At 45.5% G+C, this 22,489-nt stretch overlaps 1 protein-coding gene across 2 annotated transcripts in view; it reads right to left on the bottom strand.

Moving 5' to 3' along the window:
- GALNT9 (polypeptide N-acetylgalactosaminyltransferase 9) overlaps window positions 1-22,489 on the bottom strand; it is a 189,101-nt gene that overhangs the window by 28,699 nt on the left and 137,913 nt on the right. The gene's annotated exons all lie outside the window — the stretch shown is intronic.

Below are 22,489 nucleotides of genomic sequence, written 5' to 3'. Positions count from 1 at the left end.
GGGAAGCCAAGTCAGGAGGACCAAATACAGCCCCACAGACCTTTCAAACTGGCACTCAGAACAGCGGCAGAGTGTATGCTGAAATTGTATCCTTAAAATGTCTGCTCTAAAGGCAAAACAGGTCACCATTTCAGAAATGTAAGGGGAAACTGTCTCCTAATAAGAAGTTAATCAAGTGTTCAATCGATCCGTCGGCTGAGTGATTTAAATCTTTGAACAAGACTGCTCTTAAGTCCTCATAAATTGGGCAAACAAGTTATTAGTGGAGTAAATCCTCAGGCACATTTCCCCCTTCTTGGACAGACTTGCTCTTCATACAGAACATGGCCAGGGCTGTCTTAAGCATATGCGGTGCCGGGGTGCAAAGATCCACCCGGTGCCCCCCCCCCAGGTTGCCCAGTCCCAGGCACAGAGGAGAGCGGAGCCGGCCTGCTGCCTCAGCGTCTCGCTGGCTTGGTCGCCCCTGAACTCGCAACACAGAGCTGCCCACAGCAGAAGAGACCTCTGTGGTGCTCCGACTGATGGACAGGCTCTTCCCCGGACTCAACTCTCGGGCCCCAGACTCTCGGCCTGGTGCCCTTGAGAGCCCGACGCCTGGGTGCCCCACACCCCTAGCACATATGGGTAAGACAGCCCTGAACATGGCAGTAGCATCCTTCAGCTACAGCAGAGCACAATATGGAATCGCAGAGCTGCAAAAGCTTTCTTTTTCTGTTTAACTTTTTTTTTATTTAACATTTGTAATGCTGGTTACATAGTAAGGGTGAGGAGTCTGAATGGGTAATTTGGCACATCAATGGGCACATTTTGACAGGCAAGAAGAAGTATGATCAGCAGAAAAAAAATCATTTTAAAAAATAATTTCATACAGAAAGAGGACATTTCAAAGCATCCAAAGAGAGTCCGTGCATAACAATACAGTGGTGCCCCGCAAGACGAACGCCTCGCAAGACAGAAAACCCGCTAGACGAAAGGGTTTTCTGTTTTGGAGGCGCTTCGCAAAACAAATTTCCCTATGGGCTTCCTTCGCAAGACGAAAGCCCATAGGGAAATCTCCGGGACAGCGGGGAAGCGCAGCGTGTTTTCCCCACTGTCCTTGGACCTCCTCCGAAGGCTGGCGGTGGGGCGGAGAGACCTCCTCCCGCCGCCAGCCTTCGGAAGGCTCCTCCGAAGGCTGGCGGTGGGGCAGAGAGACCTCCTCCCGCCGCCAGCCTTCGGAAGGCTGCTCCGAAGGCTGGCGGTGGGGCGGAGAGACCTCCTCCTGCCGCCAGCCTTCGGAAGGCTCCTCCGAAGGCTGGCAGTGGGGCGGAGAGACCTTCTTCCCGCGCCAGCCTTCGGATGGCTGTCCTGAAGACTTGCGGTGGGAGGAGGGTTTTCCTTCCCACCGCCAACATTCAGAATGCTGTTCTGCACGTTGGCGGTGGGGAGGAAAAACCCTCCTCCCACCGCAAGCCCCGGGAACAGAGGAGAAGCGCCGCGCCTCTTCCCCTCTGTTCCCGTACCTGTCCTGAAGGCTTGCGGTGGGGAGAAAAGTCCTTCTCCGCACCGCCAGCCTGGCAAGCGGTCTCCATAGGAACGCATTAATTGATTTTCAATGCATTCCTATGGGAAACCGTGCTTCGCAAGATGAAAAACTCGCAAGAAGAAAAAACTTGCGGAACGAATTAATTTCATCTTGCGAGGCACCACTGTAACTTGTAGTATTTCCTGACTAACTGTGGATACAACCCATTTCTGATCGACCAGGATCTGTCAGGCCCACCCGAGTTAGAAATAACAACAACAACTTGTTTAATTTCTATACCTCTTAATATCTTTAAAATGTCTTTAAGCGGTGTACAAAAAACTGAAGCAACAGCAGGCAACTTAAACAAAATATTATAAAGACACACAGTTACATATAAACATGTTACACTAATACAAAGGTACTAATATTTATAAATCAATGTCAATTCATTTTCCTTCTGACACACACTCCCCCTCAGCCTCTGGTTTCTTACTCAGGGTCCATACAAACTCTCAGTTCACCTACCAAATCTCACAACAATAATAAGTTCATGGAAGCAGCAGACATCAGCCTTAACCCACAGCTTTCCAAACTTTTCATGCTGGTGACACACTTTTTCGACATGCATCATTCAGTTTTAGCAGCAAACCGGAGGTTAAACTAGCCCCCTTCCAGCCTAGGAGCGCAGGAAGTGTTTGCACAACTGAAATATACTCAGAGTCGCAAAGTGATTTCATGCTCTTTATTCAGCTCATAGTGGTGAGGAGGAATGAATGAATGTCCCCTCAAAGTACCTGCTTTATATACATTATTTACACAATGGGCTGCACATGATTGGCTAATTCCGGAATTCTACTGTAAGCCAATCAGGTTGTGGATTCACTTCTATCTGGAGCATGATTGGGTAGTTCCTGCCAACCAATCATACTGCTGCATTGTTCTAGGACCAATCAGACTGCTGCATTCTGAATCCTATTGTTCTAGGACCAATCAGACTGCTGCCTTTTGGATCCTATTGTTCTAGGACCAATCAGACTGCTGCCTTTTGGATCCTATTCAACTCAGTACATAACAACAACACACCTACACACTGCAGCCAACACAGCATTTCACCAGGTCCCAAACTCTCTCCCTGCCAGAAACACACATCTCATTTACCAGCAAGTTCTGCACTGTGACCAGCCACCCCCATCTCTCCCTGCATCCTTCACATCTTTGGTGACAAAGAAAAACTATTTCACAAATGGCCGAACAAAATGCTACACTGCTTTTTCAAATTTATTTTGCTAAACGATATTTATTTCCCCATTGCCATCCCCTAGCAGTTGCATGCTAAATCACCAGCTCCGCAAATTTGCATTTGATTAACGAAAGACATATTGGAGGTGGTGGTGGTGGGGACATAAATCTGGACAGACGTAGGTCCAGAATTTCTGCAGCAAAAGGAATGAGCATCGGGGTGCAGAAAGAAATGGGTTCGTTTTAAAAAGCTGAATGAAAAATGTCAAAATAAATAAATAAATGTCAGTGCACTGGCCATGCTCCAGGTTCCATTGCAAACTTGGAGCTGATCCAAGTTTAAACAGAGAGCTTGCTAGTGTCAGGGACCAGGAGTCAGATCGCTGCCTGATGGGGGTGAGAATTTGGAACATGAAGGGGCAGGGAACATAGGAACAGCCCCAGAAGCACTCTTTTCAGATGAACCTCCAGGATCAGTGCCCTACCCCATGGGTGTAGCCAGGATTTATGTTGGGGAGGGTGTTAGGACACCCAACTGTCATCATCCTCTGTTTGGCTCTGTCTAGCAGATTTTGGAATGAAATGTCTCAACAACAGTTGTTTAAAATTACTTTCTTTTGACTCCAAGTGCTCAGGAAAAATCTGTCAAAATCTTTCCACAATTTCTACTTTTAGTTAAGTATTTTTATTTATTTACTTGATTTTTTTGGGGGGAGGCAGCTGCCACCCAGTCCATGGCCCTACCCACAATTGCAGAAGCAGATTACTGGAGAAGACTGGCCCCTTTTAAGTCAACTTGAAGCACAGGTGATGTTAATAATCAGGCTGTACCCGGTGCTGCTGCTACAAAAGGGCTCAGTCATCTTATTTATTATTTCATAAAATTTATATACTGCCTGATTGTAAAAAAAACAAAACAAAACAAAACAAACAACAACAACTCCACATGGCTTACAAAAAGATAAAACAATCAAATCAAGAAAACACACACATATATACCTGAGCCTATGATGGAGGGGTTCACAGCATTAACACCACAAGAGGGCTTTGCTTCCCTCCATAGCTGCAGCCTTGGATTCAAACAGAAATCAAACATTGCTCTGTCTCTCTCAGTTCCCAGTTTGCTGCTCTGTTTCTAGCTCACATCACTCCAAATCTCTGCTTTCAACTCTGGCTTTGTCTTTGCAACTACCCGTGAGTTGGGGGAGGCAGCTGTACCCATTTGTCATCTTGCACAGAGCCAATTCCTTTGTTCCCTTAATGATCAATTACCTCACCAGGAAGCTGTCCTGGCTGTTCCAATACTGAGAAAGGGGCCCAGGTGTTAGGAGGGTCTTGGCCATACCTCCGACCCCCCAACTCATAACAATATGTAGCTAGGTGCAGTAATGTCTTTCTTTATTGTAGCAAGGAAAAGCTAGGAACTGCTACAAGGGGGGAGGTTCCCCCTTTTTTAAAGTGTGTGTGCATATTTGTGTCCTTACTAGAAGCAGAAAGTGAGGCAGTAACTACAAGGAGCCTCTTCAAGCACAGCTGCCTGTAGCAGCTGTTGACATGGAGAAGTCAGTACAGGCACATTGAGCCTTCATTACCCTTTCTTCATTAAGACAATAGCATGTGGATTATTTCTTATTTACAAATTAAGGACCATAGCTGATCTTATAAATATCCTGCCTATTTTAATTTGCTGCAGTTCATGTCCACGTACTTCTTCAAATGTTATATAAGGCAGATTTATTTCCCTCCCAAGATGGATGGTTATGCAATATGTTGAAACTGAAAAAGCACTAAAGCACTGTGTAAAAGGAAATGGTCCGACTCGTCTATAAATGCAAGAGACAAAATTGTTGTTTACTGAAGATAAATTCTCAGCAGACACCTGGCATTGGTGGAGAGAGAAAGAAAATATGACTGCCATAGGGTGGAGAATGTTTTTCTTGTCGGACAAAGTGAGTGTTGCTTAGCAGTGGGCACAGATGTGCTCAATGATGCGATGTCTGTAGCCATTGATGTTTCTCCCCTGCTTTGCCCCATCTGCTGTCCTCCATTCAGGGCAAATATATAGATTGGTTGATGATGGGTTACAAGAATCCACCATGAGTTATGATCAATAAGGCCTGGAAAGGAACCTTTTACTATATAAAACAGTGGGCAGAGAGATCTGAACCATTGATCTGGTCCCCAGTTGGTTTTTCTTTCCTGGGGCAAAATGTCTTCTGTCGTGCAGGGTATTTGATTTGTTTTAAATATGGACAGTGCACTCCCCAGTTCAGAAGTCTCAGAGCAGAGAACAATAAAGGCCATGAAACAGTGACAGTACAGTATTTTTGCATTTTTAAAGCTAAGAAAAAAATAAAATCAGCAGGAGAGATTCAAAGAAAATACTACAGCGGACGTCCTGGCATACTCAAAAATTAAGAGCCTTTGTTTCTGCTTTTTGTTTGGGATCATAGGAAACTGCCTTATACTGAATTCAGACAATTGGTCCACCTAGTTCAGCATTGTGAATTCTGACAAAATGTCTGAAAAAGGATGCCTATGCATGTACAGCTGTTCATTCACTGTCTTTCAACCAGATCATGTGGGGTTCAATAGCGTCCTGGAAGCCTTTATGCATACAGATGAACATTGTGGTTGGAGCTGATTCTTGAAAAGGCATCTGAATAGGCAAACATTCCTCTGAACTTTCTGATCTAATTGTTTCAATTGCTCTTTTAATTGTTTTAATAGTCATACCTTTAATGGACCTGTTCTACTGCATATTTTCATTAAGGATGTTTTTGTTGTATTGTGCATTTTAATTATATGTGGATACCTTATAATCGATTTTATACTTGCAAATGGTTTAGAAGCCATTTTGCAATGCAAGTGGTATAGAAATGAAATAATAATAATAATAATAATAATAATAATAATAATAATAAGCAAGACTGATGTATGTGGCGCTATTACTTCCCATAATCTGGACACTACTACTGTTTTTTAGTACCCTGGAAGCTGTAATTTAAAACTGATATTTCTCTGCCTTGTCTTTACAGATCTGTTTTCTAGATCTGTGATGTATTGTTTTGCTTTAAATCACTCTGGTACTCTCCAGAGTGAAAAGCAGCATAGAAACTGCATAATAAAACAAATAATAAATAAAACAAGTGCAGTTGCCTTAATGTTGTTCTTCACTCAGAAGAGGTGGAAGCTACATGTGGAGCAGCCATTGAGCGATGGGTGCCACCATTAACTTCCTGGAAAATGGCGCATTTTGCCTTGGGAAGGGGTCTGAAAATTCACTTCAGATTCCGCTGAATCAATTGGCTGGCAACTCTGGGCACTGATTTATCAGGACTGTTTGATAATGTATCAGATGTTGGGCTAGCTGAGGACCAAACACTGTGCCAGTGGGGAGAGCAATTTCTGCTGTTAACTCCCAATATAAATATTGTCCTTTTGATGTCAATAAACAAACCTGATGGTGGTGGTGGTAGAAACATGAGTGTTGTTGCATTACCTGAACCGTGCAGCTGCTAATTAGCCCAATCAACTTGGCAAAGCTTGACTCTTAACAGAGTTGCAGGCAGATCAAGCAACCCCCTGCTGCACACAGTCACCCCAGTGCAGGATTATGGCTTTGAGCAATACTGTTTGCAATTCATAGCATTGTGGCTCTGAAAGGTTAGCTTTGGACCATACCTGCGAGCTTGAGATAGGATGTCTTATATTTCCACTACATGGTACTGGGTTTAATTTTCCCTGGCAGCACATTTCCAATAGCCTAAGGAGACTTCTGCTCTGGGTTTTCTTCAAACCGAATACGCAAATTGTAGACACAGAGCAAGAAGTGTATTGCATTCAGAAGGGTTGGATAATTCCTCTTCAGGGTTTCAGTCCGCTATTTATTGGCCCCTGAAACAGAACATCCCACTCTTCTCCCTTCCCTTTCCCCATTTATCTCCTTCAGGTGTCGCTCAACAGCTTGTCAAAACTAAGCATCCTATTTCTAGTTTGGCAGAAACCTACTTATTTGTTTTTGGAGAGCTGCTGGTGGTGAGGACTTCTTTTCCCCTGGTGTCTCAAGGTAGGGCTGGGGAAACACACAGAACCACAGCCCATCAGAGTCTACAGTCAGTCAATGTCAACAGAACTGGGCTAGATGAACCAATAGCCTAGATCAGCCTTTCTCAACCTTGGGTTCCCAGATGTTGCTGGACTACAACTCCCATCATCCATAGTCAGCAGGGGCAGCAGTCAGGGGTGTTGGGAGTAGTAGTCCAACAACACATGGGAATTCAATATCAATATCAGTGTAAATCCTGAAATCAGTTATCAGTTCCAATACTTTATATAAAACTCTGTCTGGAACTATGCAAATTCTCTAATACTCATGGAATGTGACACACCTTGACCTGTCTGACCCATTGTATCCCCACTTGGAATCTGATGCATTTCTGACGTTTCTCCATCATGACCCTGATGTTTGCAAGGCAGGGGGTGTCCCTCTTCTGCACACATAAATGCGCATCTTTAAAAGACTGTGCATACCTTTCCCCAGCATTCCTTTTTCTTCACTTGCAGGGAGATTGAACCTTAGTTGTGCCCAATAAAGAGACAATCAAAGGCTTAACAACTCACTTTGCTTTTTCTTTGCCTGTCTGCCTTACCCTTTTTTCCTTTGCTCTGACAGAGGAACTAGTAACCATTTAGTTGAGTACCTCGGAGGGGGCACAGACATAAGCTAGGCCTCCCTTGTTCTGGTAACATTGTCCAACAACACCTGAAAGCCAAGTTTGAGAAAGGCTGGTCTTGATGGACCAAGGCAGCTTCTTGTTAGGGGGAGGGCCATCGTTCCGTGGTAGATCACTTGCCTTGCATATGGATGTTGGCTATTTGCAGTATGGTAGCGATGCAGAGAGCTTGCTGGGGAGACCATGCATTAAAAAGGGACTCAAAAATAACTTAAACAAGGTTTTAATAACAAAAACAAAAACTCCATTTACACTAAATACATCAACATGACCCAACCACCAACCCATCCCCCAGGGTAATGGGAGAGCTAGGTGCTGCTCCTTATATACTACACCCAGATGCTGACACACCTTAATCAAATACAACTCAGCAGCACCTGCTATGCTTCACAGCTGTAAAGCTGGGTCTCGTTATCTTGCTCTGGCCCCTTAAAGACATACACATCGAGTGGAACAATGATGAACCTTTACATTTAAAGAAACCATTCAACAATGGAAGGTCCCAGGTTCGATATTTGGCATCTCCAGGTAGGACTACGAGACACCCTAGTCTGAAATCCTGGAGAACTGCTGGCAGTCAGGGTAGACAATACTGAGTGAGATGGGCCCAATGGTTTGACTTGGCATGTGGATTTCCTATGTTCTTATGAATGGGCAGAGTTCAAAAGACCTTCATCCCAACCCCCAGGTTCATGTTTAAATCTACCTGATTAGGGATCCCACGTCTTTCATCCCCTCACAAATGGAACTCTCTGCACCCAAGAGGCTTTGATAATAAAATAGGTTATGTGGATGGATATGCAAACTCATTTAGATTTATGCTGCTTGCACAAGTTATCTCTTACACCACCCTTCATGGAGGCTCCCCCTCCCTTTTATTCTATTCTTGTTTGAAACAAAAGAACCCACCAAGCAATTATAATTGCTTCTTGTGAATTCCTGGAATATCCTCTGTTGAGAGAGGGCATCAAACAGGCTGGGTTGCAAAGCTGAATATAGCTCGCATGAATCAAAACGAGAAATAGAAGGAGGAAATAACCATTTTTTAAAAAACTCTCCAGGCTCCAGAAGTGCCTCCGTATGTTTGCTTTCGAGATAATGGGAAATGGTCCTGGCTGGTGTCTGACGAGATGCGATACTGACCCAAAGAATTGCATGCATTTAAGCTGGAATGGGGAAGCAGCCTACAAAAAGCATTCGTACTCTTGTGAATTTTGTTCATCTTGGAAGGAGCAAAAGTGTGAACCTTCAGCACACAGACATTTGCCATGTTTCCACAATTTCTTTTTTATATATAATGTTCTCATGAAAATTGTTCAAGCATCTTTCAGTTTATGTTCATAAAGATGTGACATTGGAGAAATTGCATAAAATTAAATGCAAACTTAGAAGCAAAGGGTCAACTAGTCCAGCACCCTGCAATGTTCGAATCTCAGCTAAAACATCCCTGACAGATGGCCATCCAACCTCTGCTTAAATGCCTCATGTCCAGCACCTTCTGAGGGAGTCCATTCCACTGCTGAACAGCTGCTACCTAATTCAGACTTCCTGAAAGAATACCCAGATTGAAATGCAGCTATCTTTGGAAAATTGCACTACTCTGAATTTTGTGGTGACAGGTCTACAACCCCAAAATGCAGAAAAGCAGACATTGGGGAAAAGCAATGTCCAAACCACAAAAAGCTGAAATCTCACGTCTGCAGTCTGTGGTACTTATGATACTTGCATTTTTTAAGATGGATTTTGGAGGTGAAGAGACCTGATTCGTGCTGCCGTCATTAGCAACTCCTGTTTAGTGATCGCCAACGCTTTTTTCCAGCAGGAACTCACTGGAACTCAGTTCTGGCACCTCTCAGGTGGGCACCCTTGGCATTATAAGAGAACAAGGGTGAGGTCTGGCACCTCTTTTTTCTAGAAAAATAGCACTCGTGATTGCTGCTTTGTGTCTTTAAAGGGTCGTGGTTTTATTGCATTTATTGGTATTCTTCTCTGTTTGCTTTGCTGTGGTATATAAATCATCTAAAATAAATAAATATGACAATGTTGTTGCTCCAAACTTGCCAAATTCATGTAATATTTTAACACATATGTCAGACCATCTGCAGTAGTTCCACTAATATTTGAGAAATCTGCAGGCAGGGATGGAGGAGAAATTTGATGCCGCAAGCATATAAAGCTGAATCTATCACTTGGGTACATACAATTGAAGAAGGTGGGGAAAATAACATACAAAGATGCATTGTAAAAGGTAAAATCCCTTGCAAAAATGTGTACTTTGGTCAAAACAGCATATAAAAATTCCATTCTGCATTTGTAAAGAATTCAATCGTTTGGGACTGCCTGCTTATTGATATCAGGCAAGCACCATTACTGAACTCTTTTCAGTACCTCCTAAAAACATTCTTGTTAAGACCAGCCTACCTAGATGTTTGGAAAGTTGAGGTAATTTAAACCTGTTTTAGTGTTTTAACTTTTGTTTGCTTTAAAGCATTGTAGTGATTTTTCTTGATTTTATTGTTTTATCTTTCATAAACTGCTTTGAGGTTTTACAATCAAGCGGTATATATATATATATATATATATATATATATATATATATATATATATATATAACAAAAACATGTTTGTTTAGGAGAAAATCACACTTAAGAGTGCTGGTGAATTTTCACGAGGATTCTTGCCCCCAACATGGGTATAGGTTCAGGTATAGGTATAGGTATAGCTGCAAATGTGGAGGACAAAAGATTGGGAAAATGAGAAAGTGAGGGAACTGAAAGGACAGATCCTTCCATCTTTATCTGCAGGTGACCAACAGACTACTACAGAAGAAAAACAAACGTAGCTCTAGAACTGCTGTATGTAACACATGGTGTAGATGCTGCTTAGAGAAGTGGTCTTCAGCTCCCAGACTCTATCATGGCACCCATTTTCACATATTCAATTCTGATTTATACTTTAAAGGTAAAGGGACCCCTGACCATTAGGTCCAGTCGCGGATGACTCTGGGATTGCGGCACTCATCTTGCTTTATTGGCCGAGGGAGTCGGCGTACAGCTTCCGGGTCATGTGGCCAGCATGACTAAGCCGCTTCTGGCGAACCAGAGCAGTGTACGGAAATGCCGTTTACCTTCCCGCTGGAGCAGTACCTATTTATCTACTTGCACTTTTGATGTACTTTCTAACTGCTATACTTAGTAGCACTAATAAAGCACATTATTAATCCCATAATAGCAATTCGCAGAGCAACAGACATTTAGCGTAAGTTTACCAGATTTTTTCCAATGAATCCAGGGACACTTTTCAACTTCAGTAGGAATGATAGGATTTTGTCAGGGGACTGATGTGTAAATCCGGGGACTGTCCCCGGGAAACAGGGACGTCTGGAAACCTTAATTTAGCATGACTACTGAAGGAAAACCAGTGATATTTTATTTTAGGACTCAAGATGCAAAACCAAGCTACCCACTGCAGAAGCCACTTCCATCCTGGAAGGCAAATTCATGCATGTGACTAACAACACAATCCCAAACATGTCTACTCAGAAGTAAGCCCCAATGGATTCAATGGCACTTACTCCCAGGTAAGTGGATGTGGGGGGAAACTAGGAATTGTTGGGACTGGCATAAATCAGGGGTTCCCAACGTTCATGGTATGTTGAACCACAAGTGCAAATTTACTCGGTGGGCAAATTTACCCATCAATTCATTGCCACAGGAGTTTTGGGCCTTGGGCCTTTGTCAGCAAGGCAAAGTGAGGTAACTGCCTTGGGCAGCTGGATCCGCAGGGGTGGCAGATCTGGCCTCCAAGGAATGTGTCACCTACTGCTGCTGCCACTGTGGCAGCGATGGCTGTGGCATACTCCTTGAAGCCTGGCTCTGCCACTGCAGCAACAGCCACATCTACTGTGGCCTCTTGGTGAATGGGAGGCACTGCTGCCTCCTTCCACGCCTAGGGAGGAGGTGGTAGGAGCTGCCCCCTGGGGTCTCCTGGGCTCTGCTCTCACCCAGCGTGATTCAGAGCAAGCCCAGTTCCCTTCCACAATGGCCTGTGATTCTCACTTCAGCTGTTGGGTAAGGCTGATTTGATTCATCTCCTTGTTGTCGATGTAGATTGTCACTCACCCCTTGCTCCCTGGTGGGCAGAGGGGTGCCATTTTGTGGTTTACTTCAAGTGCTAAAACACCTTGGGCCAGCCCTGTTTGGCAGCCATCTCTTTCATGCTTTTTAACTAGCCACTTCTTGAGATATCCAAGCAAAAATTTACTTAACGCCCAAACTAATGTGGAGTTTGTTGAATTATTTATAGTTCTTACAGAGTTACTCACAGTTTTGTTTATGGGAACCATCTGATTGCACAATATTGTTTCATGAGCTATAAAAATTATTCTAAAAACAGACGGGTACTGAAGCAATGCTAGATAGAAAAAACTCCACATCTCCTTTTACTAAACTATTACCTAACTGCGGCAGCAGATCCAGAGATGGTTCACCATGGGGCACTCACACAGGGAATTGTTCTGAGTGACTGCTGCAGGTGGCCTCTGATGGGCTGGTGCTGATAATGTGCCAATAAAACGAAGCAGTATTCATCACACCAGTTAAGTATACCAAGCAATAATTATTTGGGCTTCCTTATGGTGCTGTGGGTTAAACCACAGAACCTAGGACTTGCCGATCAGAAGGTCAGTGGTTCGAATCCCCGCGATGGGGATTCCGTGCGCTGCTCTGGTTCGCCAGAAGCGGCTTAGTTATGCTGGCCACATGACCCGGAAGCTGTACGCCGGCTCCCTCGGCCAATAAAGCGAGATGAGCGCTGCAACCCCAGAGTTGGCCACGACTGGACCTAATGGTCAGGGGTCCCTTTACCTTTACCTTTATGTCAAGTCCTTATACTGGCAGTAGGGGTAGAAGATAGGCATTGTGGCTAGTCACCATTGATGGCCTTTCCTTCATAAATCTGCCTAACCCTTTCTTAAGGTAAAAGGTAAAAGGTAAAGGTAAAGGACCCCTGGACGGTTACGTCCAGTCAAAGTCAACTATGGGGTTGCAGTGCTCATCTCGCTTTCAGGCCGAGGAAACTGGCGTTTGCCCACAGACAGCTTTCTGGGTTGTGTGACCAGCATGACTAAATGCTTCTGGCACAACGGAACACCATGACGGAAACCTGAGCGCATGGAAACACCGTTTACCTTCCTGCCACAGCGGTACCTATTTATCTACTCACACTGGTGGCTTTCGAACTGCTAGGTTGGCAGGAGCTGGGACAGAGCAATGGGAGCTCACCGTGTTGTGGGGATTCAAACCACCAAACTTCTGATCAGCAAGCCCAAGAGGCTCAGTGGTTTAGACCACATGCCAAAAAGTGCAAGTAGATAATTAGGTACCGCTCCGACGGTACCATTGCACCAGAAGTGGCTTAGTCATGCTGGCCACATGACCCAGAAAAACTGTTTGTGGACAAACGCTGGCTCCCTTGGCCAGTAAAGTGAGATGAGCACCGCAACCCCAGAGTCATCTGCGACTGTCCTTTGCCTTTACCTTTTAATGTTAAATTGGAATATCCTTTCTTGTAACTTGAATCCATTGGTTTGGCTCCTTCCCTCTGGAGCAGGAGAAGACAAGCTTGCTCCATCTTCCAGGTGAGAGCCCTTCAGATATTTGAAGATGGTTATCATTTCACCTCTCAGCCTTCTGTTCTCCAGGCTAGACATACTCAACTCATCTTGGTCACGTCTTCTGCACACGTTCCAGCTTGTCAATATCCTTCTTATGCTCTGAATTCAACACAGCACTCCAGGTGGGGTCTGATCAAGGCAGAATAGAGAGGGGTACTATTATTTCCCTTGATCAGGACACTATTTCTCTGTTGATGCAGCCTAGAATTTCATTAGCCTTTTTTGCTGCTGTATCAAATTATTGACTCATGTTAAGTTACTAAGATCCTAAGGATGCATAGGACAAGAGCTTAAACTGAGTGGTATAGTCACTTGGTAGAAGTTCCTGGTTCCTGCTTGGATCTTCATTATTATTCTTATTTACAGGGATTCTTTTGAAACTGGGAGGATTTTTTAAAGAAAAAAGATCTGCCATGGGGAAAAAAATTAGAAGTCATGTCATTGAGAAAGGGCAAGGACTTTTGTTAACCTTCTTACAAAAGAAGAACACTTAATCATGCCAAAATTGAAATATTTCCCGGAGAAACCTGTGCTCAGCAATCTTCATCTCTCTGCAGAACGAGGTTTTATGAGCGGAGAGATAAATCAGGTAAATTAATAGTCTGGCACAATGGGAGGGAGAAGGAGATAAGGTTTAAAGTGATATTAAAAAAAATGACCCATATACCTTAACTGTTAATCCGATCTCCATAAACTCCCATTTTGTAGAATTTTTACTAAGAACATGGCCTCTCTGACCAGAGGATGTCCAGAGATGAAATTAATGTGCTTTTTTATGATCAGGATGAGATCCTCTTCTGAGAAGACAACTGAGGCCGCAGTTCTCTACAGCAGTGTTAAGTGAAACTACCTCCTGCAGCCTATGGATGGGATATGCCACACAGCTGGGCTTCATCCTGCCCTCTAGATCCCTTCCTACCCATCAGCTGTTGCAGGGAGCAACTGGGAGGAGAAGGGGCTTTAAAGTTGTGTGAAATGTAGCTTCTTTGTCAGGAAAGAGAACGGCTGCCAGCAGATTAAATCAGGGTGGAAATTTCTGAGCAGAGCAGAGCCCCCACTCCATCTGCCCCATGGCCCTGATCTGTGGCCCCCATATTGGGCTGATGTGCCCTGTGTCTTCCTTGTTGGAGAAGGGCTGGAAGTCAATGGAAGAGCAGGTGGTTTGCATGCAGATCCCTCTTTGTTTGTTTACCTGTTTATTTATTACATTTATATCCCACTTTTCATTCATGGATCTCAAGGTGACATACATTGTTCTCCTGCCCCATTGTATCCTCACAATAACCATGTGAGTGTTGGGATACTGCCAGGGAGATAAAGTCCATCTGAGCCCCCAAGCTCGGTGCCGGACGATCCATCGACCTCCCGTAGTCACGCAGTACCAGCAATTTAGCGACACTAAGCCTCAGGCTTAGTGCACACTCTGACAGCAGAATTCACACAGCAAGAAGTTGCACAAGCATGAGAGCATGAACAGCATATTTACAGGTTTTATTTGGCGTAGGTCAGAACAAAGAAAGCATGACCGTCTGCTCCGACTGCTCAGGCAAGACAGCCAAAAACGAAACAAACTTACAACATAAACATCCTGTGAGACAGGAAAATACGCAGGCTGTTATACAAACATCCTGCTCCCTTTTAAGGTGGAACGGAAATATCCTAACATCCTCCCCCTTTCCGTGTAATCTGTAGTACCTGTGGTTCAACCCAATTGCAACCTTTGTGCGTAAACCTTAAGTTGTTCTCTGTTAACAACCTTAGACAACAGATCAGCAGGGATTTCATTTCCTGGCATGTAGGACACCTGAATGAGTCCTTTCTGAATACACTCTCTTGCACGATGTAGCTTAATCTGCAAGTACTTGGTCCTTTGCTTGCAACTCTCCGAGTTCAGCAAAGCCAAACAAGATCTATTGTCTTGATACACTTGTATAGGACATTTCACAGAAACCCCAATGTCCTTAAACAGTTGCATCAACCATTCACAATCCATGAGTGAAAATGACAGAGCATTGAGTTCTGCTTCACAGGAACTTAGGCTAACTGTCGTCTGCTTTTTGCACAACCAGTCAAACATGCAGTGGTTGTACATGTAGCATACTCCAGAAGTGCTTGTACCATCCGTGGTGTCACTTCCAAAACTTGCATCTGCAAAGATTTCAAGACCTCCAGTCTTCTGACTGGTGAACCTCAGCCTGTAGTGCACAGTCCCTTTCAAATACCGGGCTATGCGCTTCAGAGCTTTCCAATCCTGAACAGTAGGATTGTTAGCATGTCTGCTCAGCAGGTTAGTGCTTACAGCAATGTCAGGTCTTGAACATCTAGCAATGAAATTCAACTTGCCTAGAATGCATCTGTACAGCGTTGTGTCAGAAAACGCTTCAGCAGTACTATCTACCTGGTAACCTGTCACCATCGGTGTGTCTGCTGGGTTTGCATCAACCAAATTCAACCTGGTTAATACATCAGCAATTTTCTGTGTTTGGTGTACCAGAAAATTACCTGCTTGGTCCCTCTCCACCTGCAGAGAAAGATAGTTGGATACCTCACCAAGATCCTTCATGTCAAAGTGCTCCTTCAGCTGAGCTAGGGTGCTTTGGTAGAAAGCCTGATTCTTCCAAAACATCAGAAGATCATCAACAAAACATAAACAATACAGTTTGTTTTGCCCCTCCTCCTTGACAAACACACATGGATCAGCTTTGCCCTGGTGAAAACCTAGAGAAAGCAACGTTTCAGTGAGTTTTGTGTTCCAACACCTGGCACTCTGCTTGAGACCATACAAGGATTTCCGCAGTTTACAGACCATTCCCTTCTGTATTTGCATCCCGTCAGGTGGAAGCATGTACAGCTCCTCCCCCAAAATCCCGTACAAAAAAGCTGTATTTATGTCATGATGGGAAACATGCAGTTTCTCCTCCGCAGCGATCTTGAGCATCAGCCGAATGCTCTCATATTTGACCGTGGGTGAGTAGGTCTCGTGGTAATCCTGCCCTGGTACCTGTGAAAAACCTCTGGCAACCAATCTGGCTTTGTGTCTGACAACCTTGCCATTCTGGTCTGTCTTGGCCTTGAAGACCCATTTGCTGCCAACCAGTCTCATCCCTGGGACTACCGGTACCAGTTCCCAAGTTTGGTTCCTATTCAAGGAATCAACTTCAGCCTTCATGGCATTAAGCCAAGGCTCAGCATCTTTAGAGGTTAACTCCTGGACCTCTTTGAAGCTTGAAGGTTCCCACACCTTCTCTGAGCTACTAAGAACAGCAGTTGCCGTCTTAGCAAACTCATCAGCAAATCTCTTTGGAGGTTTGCCTTTGGTCGCCCTTTCAGACCTGCGAACCAGACGCAAGTCTTCTGGACTCATCTCCTCCTTCTTAGGAGAAAAATGACCAATGGTGAACAGTGGTTCTTCCAGTTCATTGTCAGACTCATCAGATGGTCTGACTGAGGCCTTTGCGCTCTTGTAGTCTGCTGTGTCATCACTGTCACTGACAGCAGCAGCAGCGCCGCCCACTGAACTGGAATCCGAACTCTGATCATCATCATCATCATCATCATCATCATCATCCTCAGTTTCCTCAGCTTTCTCAGCATGATCTGCTTTCTTCACATCACCTTCATCCTCCTCTGGGTAACTCTGGAAAATTCCCACATTTTCCCCCCACTTAGGATTGTACTCAACACTCCTCGTGAACTTAATGGATTTAGAGTTAGTCATCCATACCCTGTATGCACCTTTTTCGTACCCCATGAACAAACCATGTGCCCCACGCTTCCCAAGCTTGTTGCTTTGTGGGGTGTGCACCCACATGTCAGAACCAAAGATTCTCAAGTGCTTGGTGTTAGGTTTCTTACCAAACATCTTCTCATAGGGAGTGCAGCCTATAGGTGATGACAGTCTCCTGTTAAAGGAATAAACAAAATTCGCCAGAGCCTCCCCCCAAAACTTCTCAGGGAGATTGGCATCATGCAACAAGGTTTTTATGCCTTGCAGCAACGTTTGATTTGCTCTCTCCGCAAGCCCATTCATCCATGGCGATCTGGGCGTTGACAAATCATGCTGGATTCCCTTCTCAGTCAGGAAAGCTTCAAACTGCTGAGAAGTGAACTCCCCGCCCCGATCAGTAAACAGACAACCGATACGTTTACCGTGAGCATTCTCCAACCAAGCACAGAATGCCTTGAACCTAGGAAATGCTTGCGATTTCTGCTCGAGCATAAACACATGAATGTACCTGGAAAAAGAATCAATTAGAACCATGAAGTACCTTGCTCTACCCAAAGAGGGCGCTAGAGGACCTACCAGGTCTGCGTGAACTAGCTGGTAGGGTTTGGAAGCCTGCCTGCTAGACTCCTTGCCTTTTGGAGCAACCTTCACCTTGTTCTCTGCACAAGATACACATTTCATGTGAAATTTGCAAGGTTTGATGTTCAAACCTTCAACCAACTCAGGCATCTTGGCTAGCGCTTGCCAAGAGAGGTGACAAAATCTTCGATGTGCATCATGAATGCATCCTGCATGAAGAACCTTGTTAGTTTGTGCAACACAACAAGTATCAGCATTAGATTTAACAGCATTGTCATCATAAGCTAGACTGAACAAACCATCCATCAACTTTGCATGCAAAATGTCCTCTTTGCCTTTTCTGATGACACAGACAGTCCTCTTGAAGGAAACCTCAAAACCACGCCCAGTCAGCTGTGGTACACTAATCAAATTGTCCGCAGCTCCTGGAACAAAAAGTACATCTTTAATGGTAGTATGCAGACTTTCAAGTTTCACAGTCCCAACTCCTGTAGCTTGCAAAGTCCTTCCATCAGCCAGCTGGACCTCTCCATCTTGAGGTGTGAAGGAGATAAACAGATGGCGGTCTTTGGTGAGATGGTGCGAGCACCCAGAGTCAATAACAAACCTGGCCTTGGCCTTGTTTCCCACCGGCGTGGGCTTTTGCAGCTTGCCTTTAGCCTTTGGTGAAGCTGTGCCAGCAAACATAGCCTTGTTTTCCACTGGTGAGGGCTTTTGCAACTTGCCCCCCTGCTCCTGGCCATCAGACGTGCCTTTAGCCTTTGGTGGAGCTGTGCCAGCAAACATAGCCTTGTTTTCCACTGGCATGGGTTTTTGCAACTTGCCCCCCCGCTCCTGGCCACCTGCAAGCATCTTGCTCTGTTTACATCTGGTCTTCCGGCCTCTGCATAGGCTCTGACCTTGGTTCTCACGAGAAACAGAGCTCTCAGCTGCCGACTCTTTGGCTCCCCCTGGAGGCTGGAATGCTGCCTGGGATGACGTGGCAATCTTCTCCCCCTGCAGCTTGCAACCGGTGCCCTCAGCATCCCTGCATTCACTAGCATTCTGGGAAACAGCTAGGACCTCCGATGCATTCAAACACTGGGCTGGGATTATTGGCTGGTGGGCCTTTTTCAAAGCATCCCACATGTCACGTGCCGTGAGATTTCCAGCAAGCGTCTTTATTTCCTCCAGAGAGACGGATAAGACAATAATATCCACGGCCTTCGAATTCTGGCCCTGCCATTTCTCTGTCCGAGGAACTGGAGTGGCTTCTGATACAGTATGCCATACTCCAAACTGACGCAGCAAACTCTCACACCATTTTGCCCAGGTCTGATAATTGTGCCTATTTAACTTTGGGCACTCAGTGGCCTCTGAAGCTTGGAAAAACTCCATTCCAGCTTTTTACGTGAGCCGTTATGCCTTGGAAGACGTGTTATCTCGGCAGCCCATTAATCACGATGCCTCTGGCTCGGCTCCCAGGCCAATTAGTTTTGCCGGACATCAAAGACTTCTTCCGCGGCAGAAAAGCCTCTGCTTTCACTTTCCCAGCACATACCTTTCAGCAGTCTGTCGCTGTCTTACTCCTGCAAGTGCCGTGAATCTGGGCCCGAAACCTGTTGTTGGGATACTGCCAGGGAGATAAAGTCCATCTGAGCCCCCAAGCTCGGTGCCGGACGATCCATCGACCTCCCGTAGTCACGCAGTACCAGCAATTTAGCGACACTAAGCCTCAGGCTTAGTGCACACTCTGACAGCAGAATTCACACAGCAAGAAGTTGCACAAGCATGAGAGCATGAACAGCATATTTACAGGTTTTATTTGGTGTAGGTCAGAACAAAGAAAGCATGACCGTCTGCTCCGACTGCTCAGGCAAGACAGCCAAAAACGAAACGAACTTACAACATAAACATCCTGTGAGACAGGAAAATACGCAGGCTGTTATACAAACATCCTGCTCCCTTTTAAGGTGGAACGGAAATATCCTAACAGTGAGGTAGGTTGGCCTGAGAGTCCAAGTGTGCTGGACCCGGGGGGAGGTGTGTTTCCATGTGGCGTAGTCCGTGTCCAGTCCGAGGCTGAAGCGGGGTCCAAGTCAGGGAGTCGGGTGAGGTCAGGAACTCTGGCAGAAAGCAGGACAGTGTGCAGGCAGGAACAGGCTACCAACAATGTTGCTCCCGCAACCTGGGACTGGGCGGGCTGGCCTTTATCTCCTCTGAGGCATAGGGCGGCCCCAGTCCACAGGTGGACCTCTCTTGGCCTGGAGGCGAGCACTCCTCCTGCTAGAACTTAGTTCCCTCCGCCTCTCTGCCCTGAGCCTCTGCAGCTCAGGAGAGGCTGGAGTGTTACTGGACCCAGAGGCAACCTCACCTTTCCCTGACAGGGCTGGGAGAGGAGCACTTGCAGGCAACGGGTCCTCAATCACCTCCGGAGCCAGAGCAGATTCAGCTGGTGTCTGCTCCTGAGGATCTGGCACAGGTGAGGGCCCTTCAGGTTCAAGCCCCGGCCCCGGCCCCGGCCCCGGCCCCGGCCCCGGCTCAGCCAGCCCTGGAGGCGGGGACTCCTGTGCAGGCTGGGATTCCTCAGGTTCAGCCTCTGAATCAGATTCTCAGGTCATCACACCAAGGATACTTGGTGAGCTTCATGGATGAGTGGGGAGTTGAACACTGGTCTACCTGGTCCTAGTCCAGCACTCTAACCACTACACCACACTGGTGCTCATCCTCTCCTATATTTCCACTCCCCAGCATCTCCAGGGGAAACCCTGAGGATCTGCTACCAGCCAGTTTAGACCAGGAGTGAGGAACCCTTTTTGGACAGAGGGCTGCACTCCAATCTGAGCAACATTCTGGGGGAAGAAGTGGGCAGAGCCGGAGGCCAGAAGTGGGCGGAGGAACAAATGCCAAGTTGTTTCTGCAACCCCATCTCTCTCTTCCATCCACCCAAGTAAGGGGCATCACATCTACTTCCACCCTAAGGTCCTGACAGCACTGTGATGGTCGAAAGTCAACAGCTGCCATAGAAAAGTCTCAAAGGCATTGTGCATTAGATAGATGTCCAGCAGCTCCAGAGTTACAGCTTCCTGATGTGATGGTTTCTGTAGCTTCTTTTATTTTCTTGCCCACCTGCCGCCCCAACCAAAGGACAAGAATGAGGAAAAATAAATTCTGCCTGCCAGTTACATCTAGCCATCTCAGTAAGGGATAAAGAAACACACATCTCACTTAAACCAGAAAATCTACTTCTGTACTGCTGGCGGATATAAAGGCTGCTTTTCCACTGCTTCATGTTGCTGCAATTCTGGCCAGCCATTCTGCAAGCTATAGATTTGATCCTAAAAAAAGCCAAAAGGGGGGGGGGAGGAGAAGCCCCAAACAAACCAAAAACGAACAAAGCAAAGCAAGCTTTCAAGTGGCAATAGGGAGCAACAGCCAAGTGGAATTTGGTGCTAGAGTTTATTTCTAAGTTTAAAGGGAGAGTATCTATAAAAAGGTAAAGGGACCCCTGACCATTAGGTCCAGTCGTGGCCGACTCTGGGGTTGCGGCACTCATCTCGCTTTATTGGCCAAGGGAACCGGTGTACAGCTTCCGGGTCATGTGGCCAGCATGACTAAGCCGCTTCTGGTGAACCAGAGCAGCGCACGGAAATGCCGTTTACCTTCCCACCGGAGCGGTACCTATTTATCTACTTGCACTTTGATGTGGTTTTGAGCTGCTAGGTTGGCAGGAGCAGGGACCAAGCAACAGGAGCTCACCCCATCACAGGGATTCGAACCGCCGACCTTCTGATCGGCAAGCCCTAGGCTCTGTGGTTTAACCCACAGCGCCACCTGCGTCCCAGAGTATCTATACAGTGGCTTAAAAAGAAAAAAGTCTGTATTTCTCCTTCAGGACTAAGGCTGGAGTGGGGAACATTTTTCCAGTTGGAGGCCATGTTCCCTGCTGGGAATGCTTTGAGAACCACATGCCAGTTGCCCTCAATTCCTTGAAGGCCAACATCTGGCAACCTTCAAAAGGTCACACAACTGGGTGGTGCCAGAGGCAAAAGTGGGAGGATCAATGAATGTATATTTGACCTTTGCACAGTAGACTAATTTCTATACATATTCTCACCCACCCCTCTCTATCCTCCACCCAGGCAAGCAGAGAGTTCGAGGACACATTGAGGCCTCTAGCCTGGAGAGATGGGGTGTTGCTAGGGAGAGTCTCAAGGGCCAGATAAAAAAGCCAGAAGGGTCACTACAGGCTGCAGATCTGAAGTTCTTCACTACTGCCATAGAGAATACCAATCTAGATGGGGTGAGTAATGGTGTGACCCAATACGCAGCAACATTTGTTTGTTTACAGAGATTCCACTTGAAAGAAGATTAGCTTCCAGGATGAAAAAGGAAGCTTAAGACTATGCAGAATTGGATAAGATGACAGGAAGGATTCGAAACCTGCGGGACCAGAGATTCACAGAAGATTGGAAGAAATATACGAACTATTTGAAGAGCAACTGTAATCAACAAATTATGCTAGTAGGACTACAATAAATTTTGTAAGGAGGAATATATGAAATATTGCAAAGAAAATAAAGAAGATAAAGAAGACATTAGTTATGATACTTAAATGTAATAGTGAAACTAAGAAATGTAAATTAAGTGGAAAAGATTGGAAAATTTTCAGATGTGATTGATGGAAGTAAAAAAAATTGTATAAGATATAAAAGTATGTTTTATAATGGTTGAAAATGATATGTTAAAACTAATAAAAATATACATAAAAAGAAAAAGAAAGCTGAAAGTGTGTTTCAGAGAGAGGGAGAGGTGGGGGCTAAATGAGAGGTCCTCAGGGCATGACAGGAGTTCAGTGGCAGAGCATCTGCACCACATGCGTAATGCACCAAGTTCAATCCCTGGCATTTCCTGGTAGGGTTTGGACTCCATGTCTGAAACCATGGAGAACTTCTGCTGGTCAGCATAGACAATACTGAGGCAGATGGACAGATGGGAAAGAAGGAATTGGCAACAGCAACCAGAACAGAACCTTACTTTTGACTATA

The sequence above is a fragment of the Podarcis raffonei genome, chromosome 16 (assembly GCF_027172205.1).
Source record: "Podarcis raffonei isolate rPodRaf1 chromosome 16, rPodRaf1.pri, whole genome shotgun sequence".
NCBI classification, from domain to species: Eukaryota; Metazoa; Chordata; class Lepidosauria; order Squamata; family Lacertidae; genus Podarcis; species Podarcis raffonei.
Note: the sequence above shows the minus strand (reverse complement) of the source record. Positions and strands in the feature narration are given on the sequence as shown.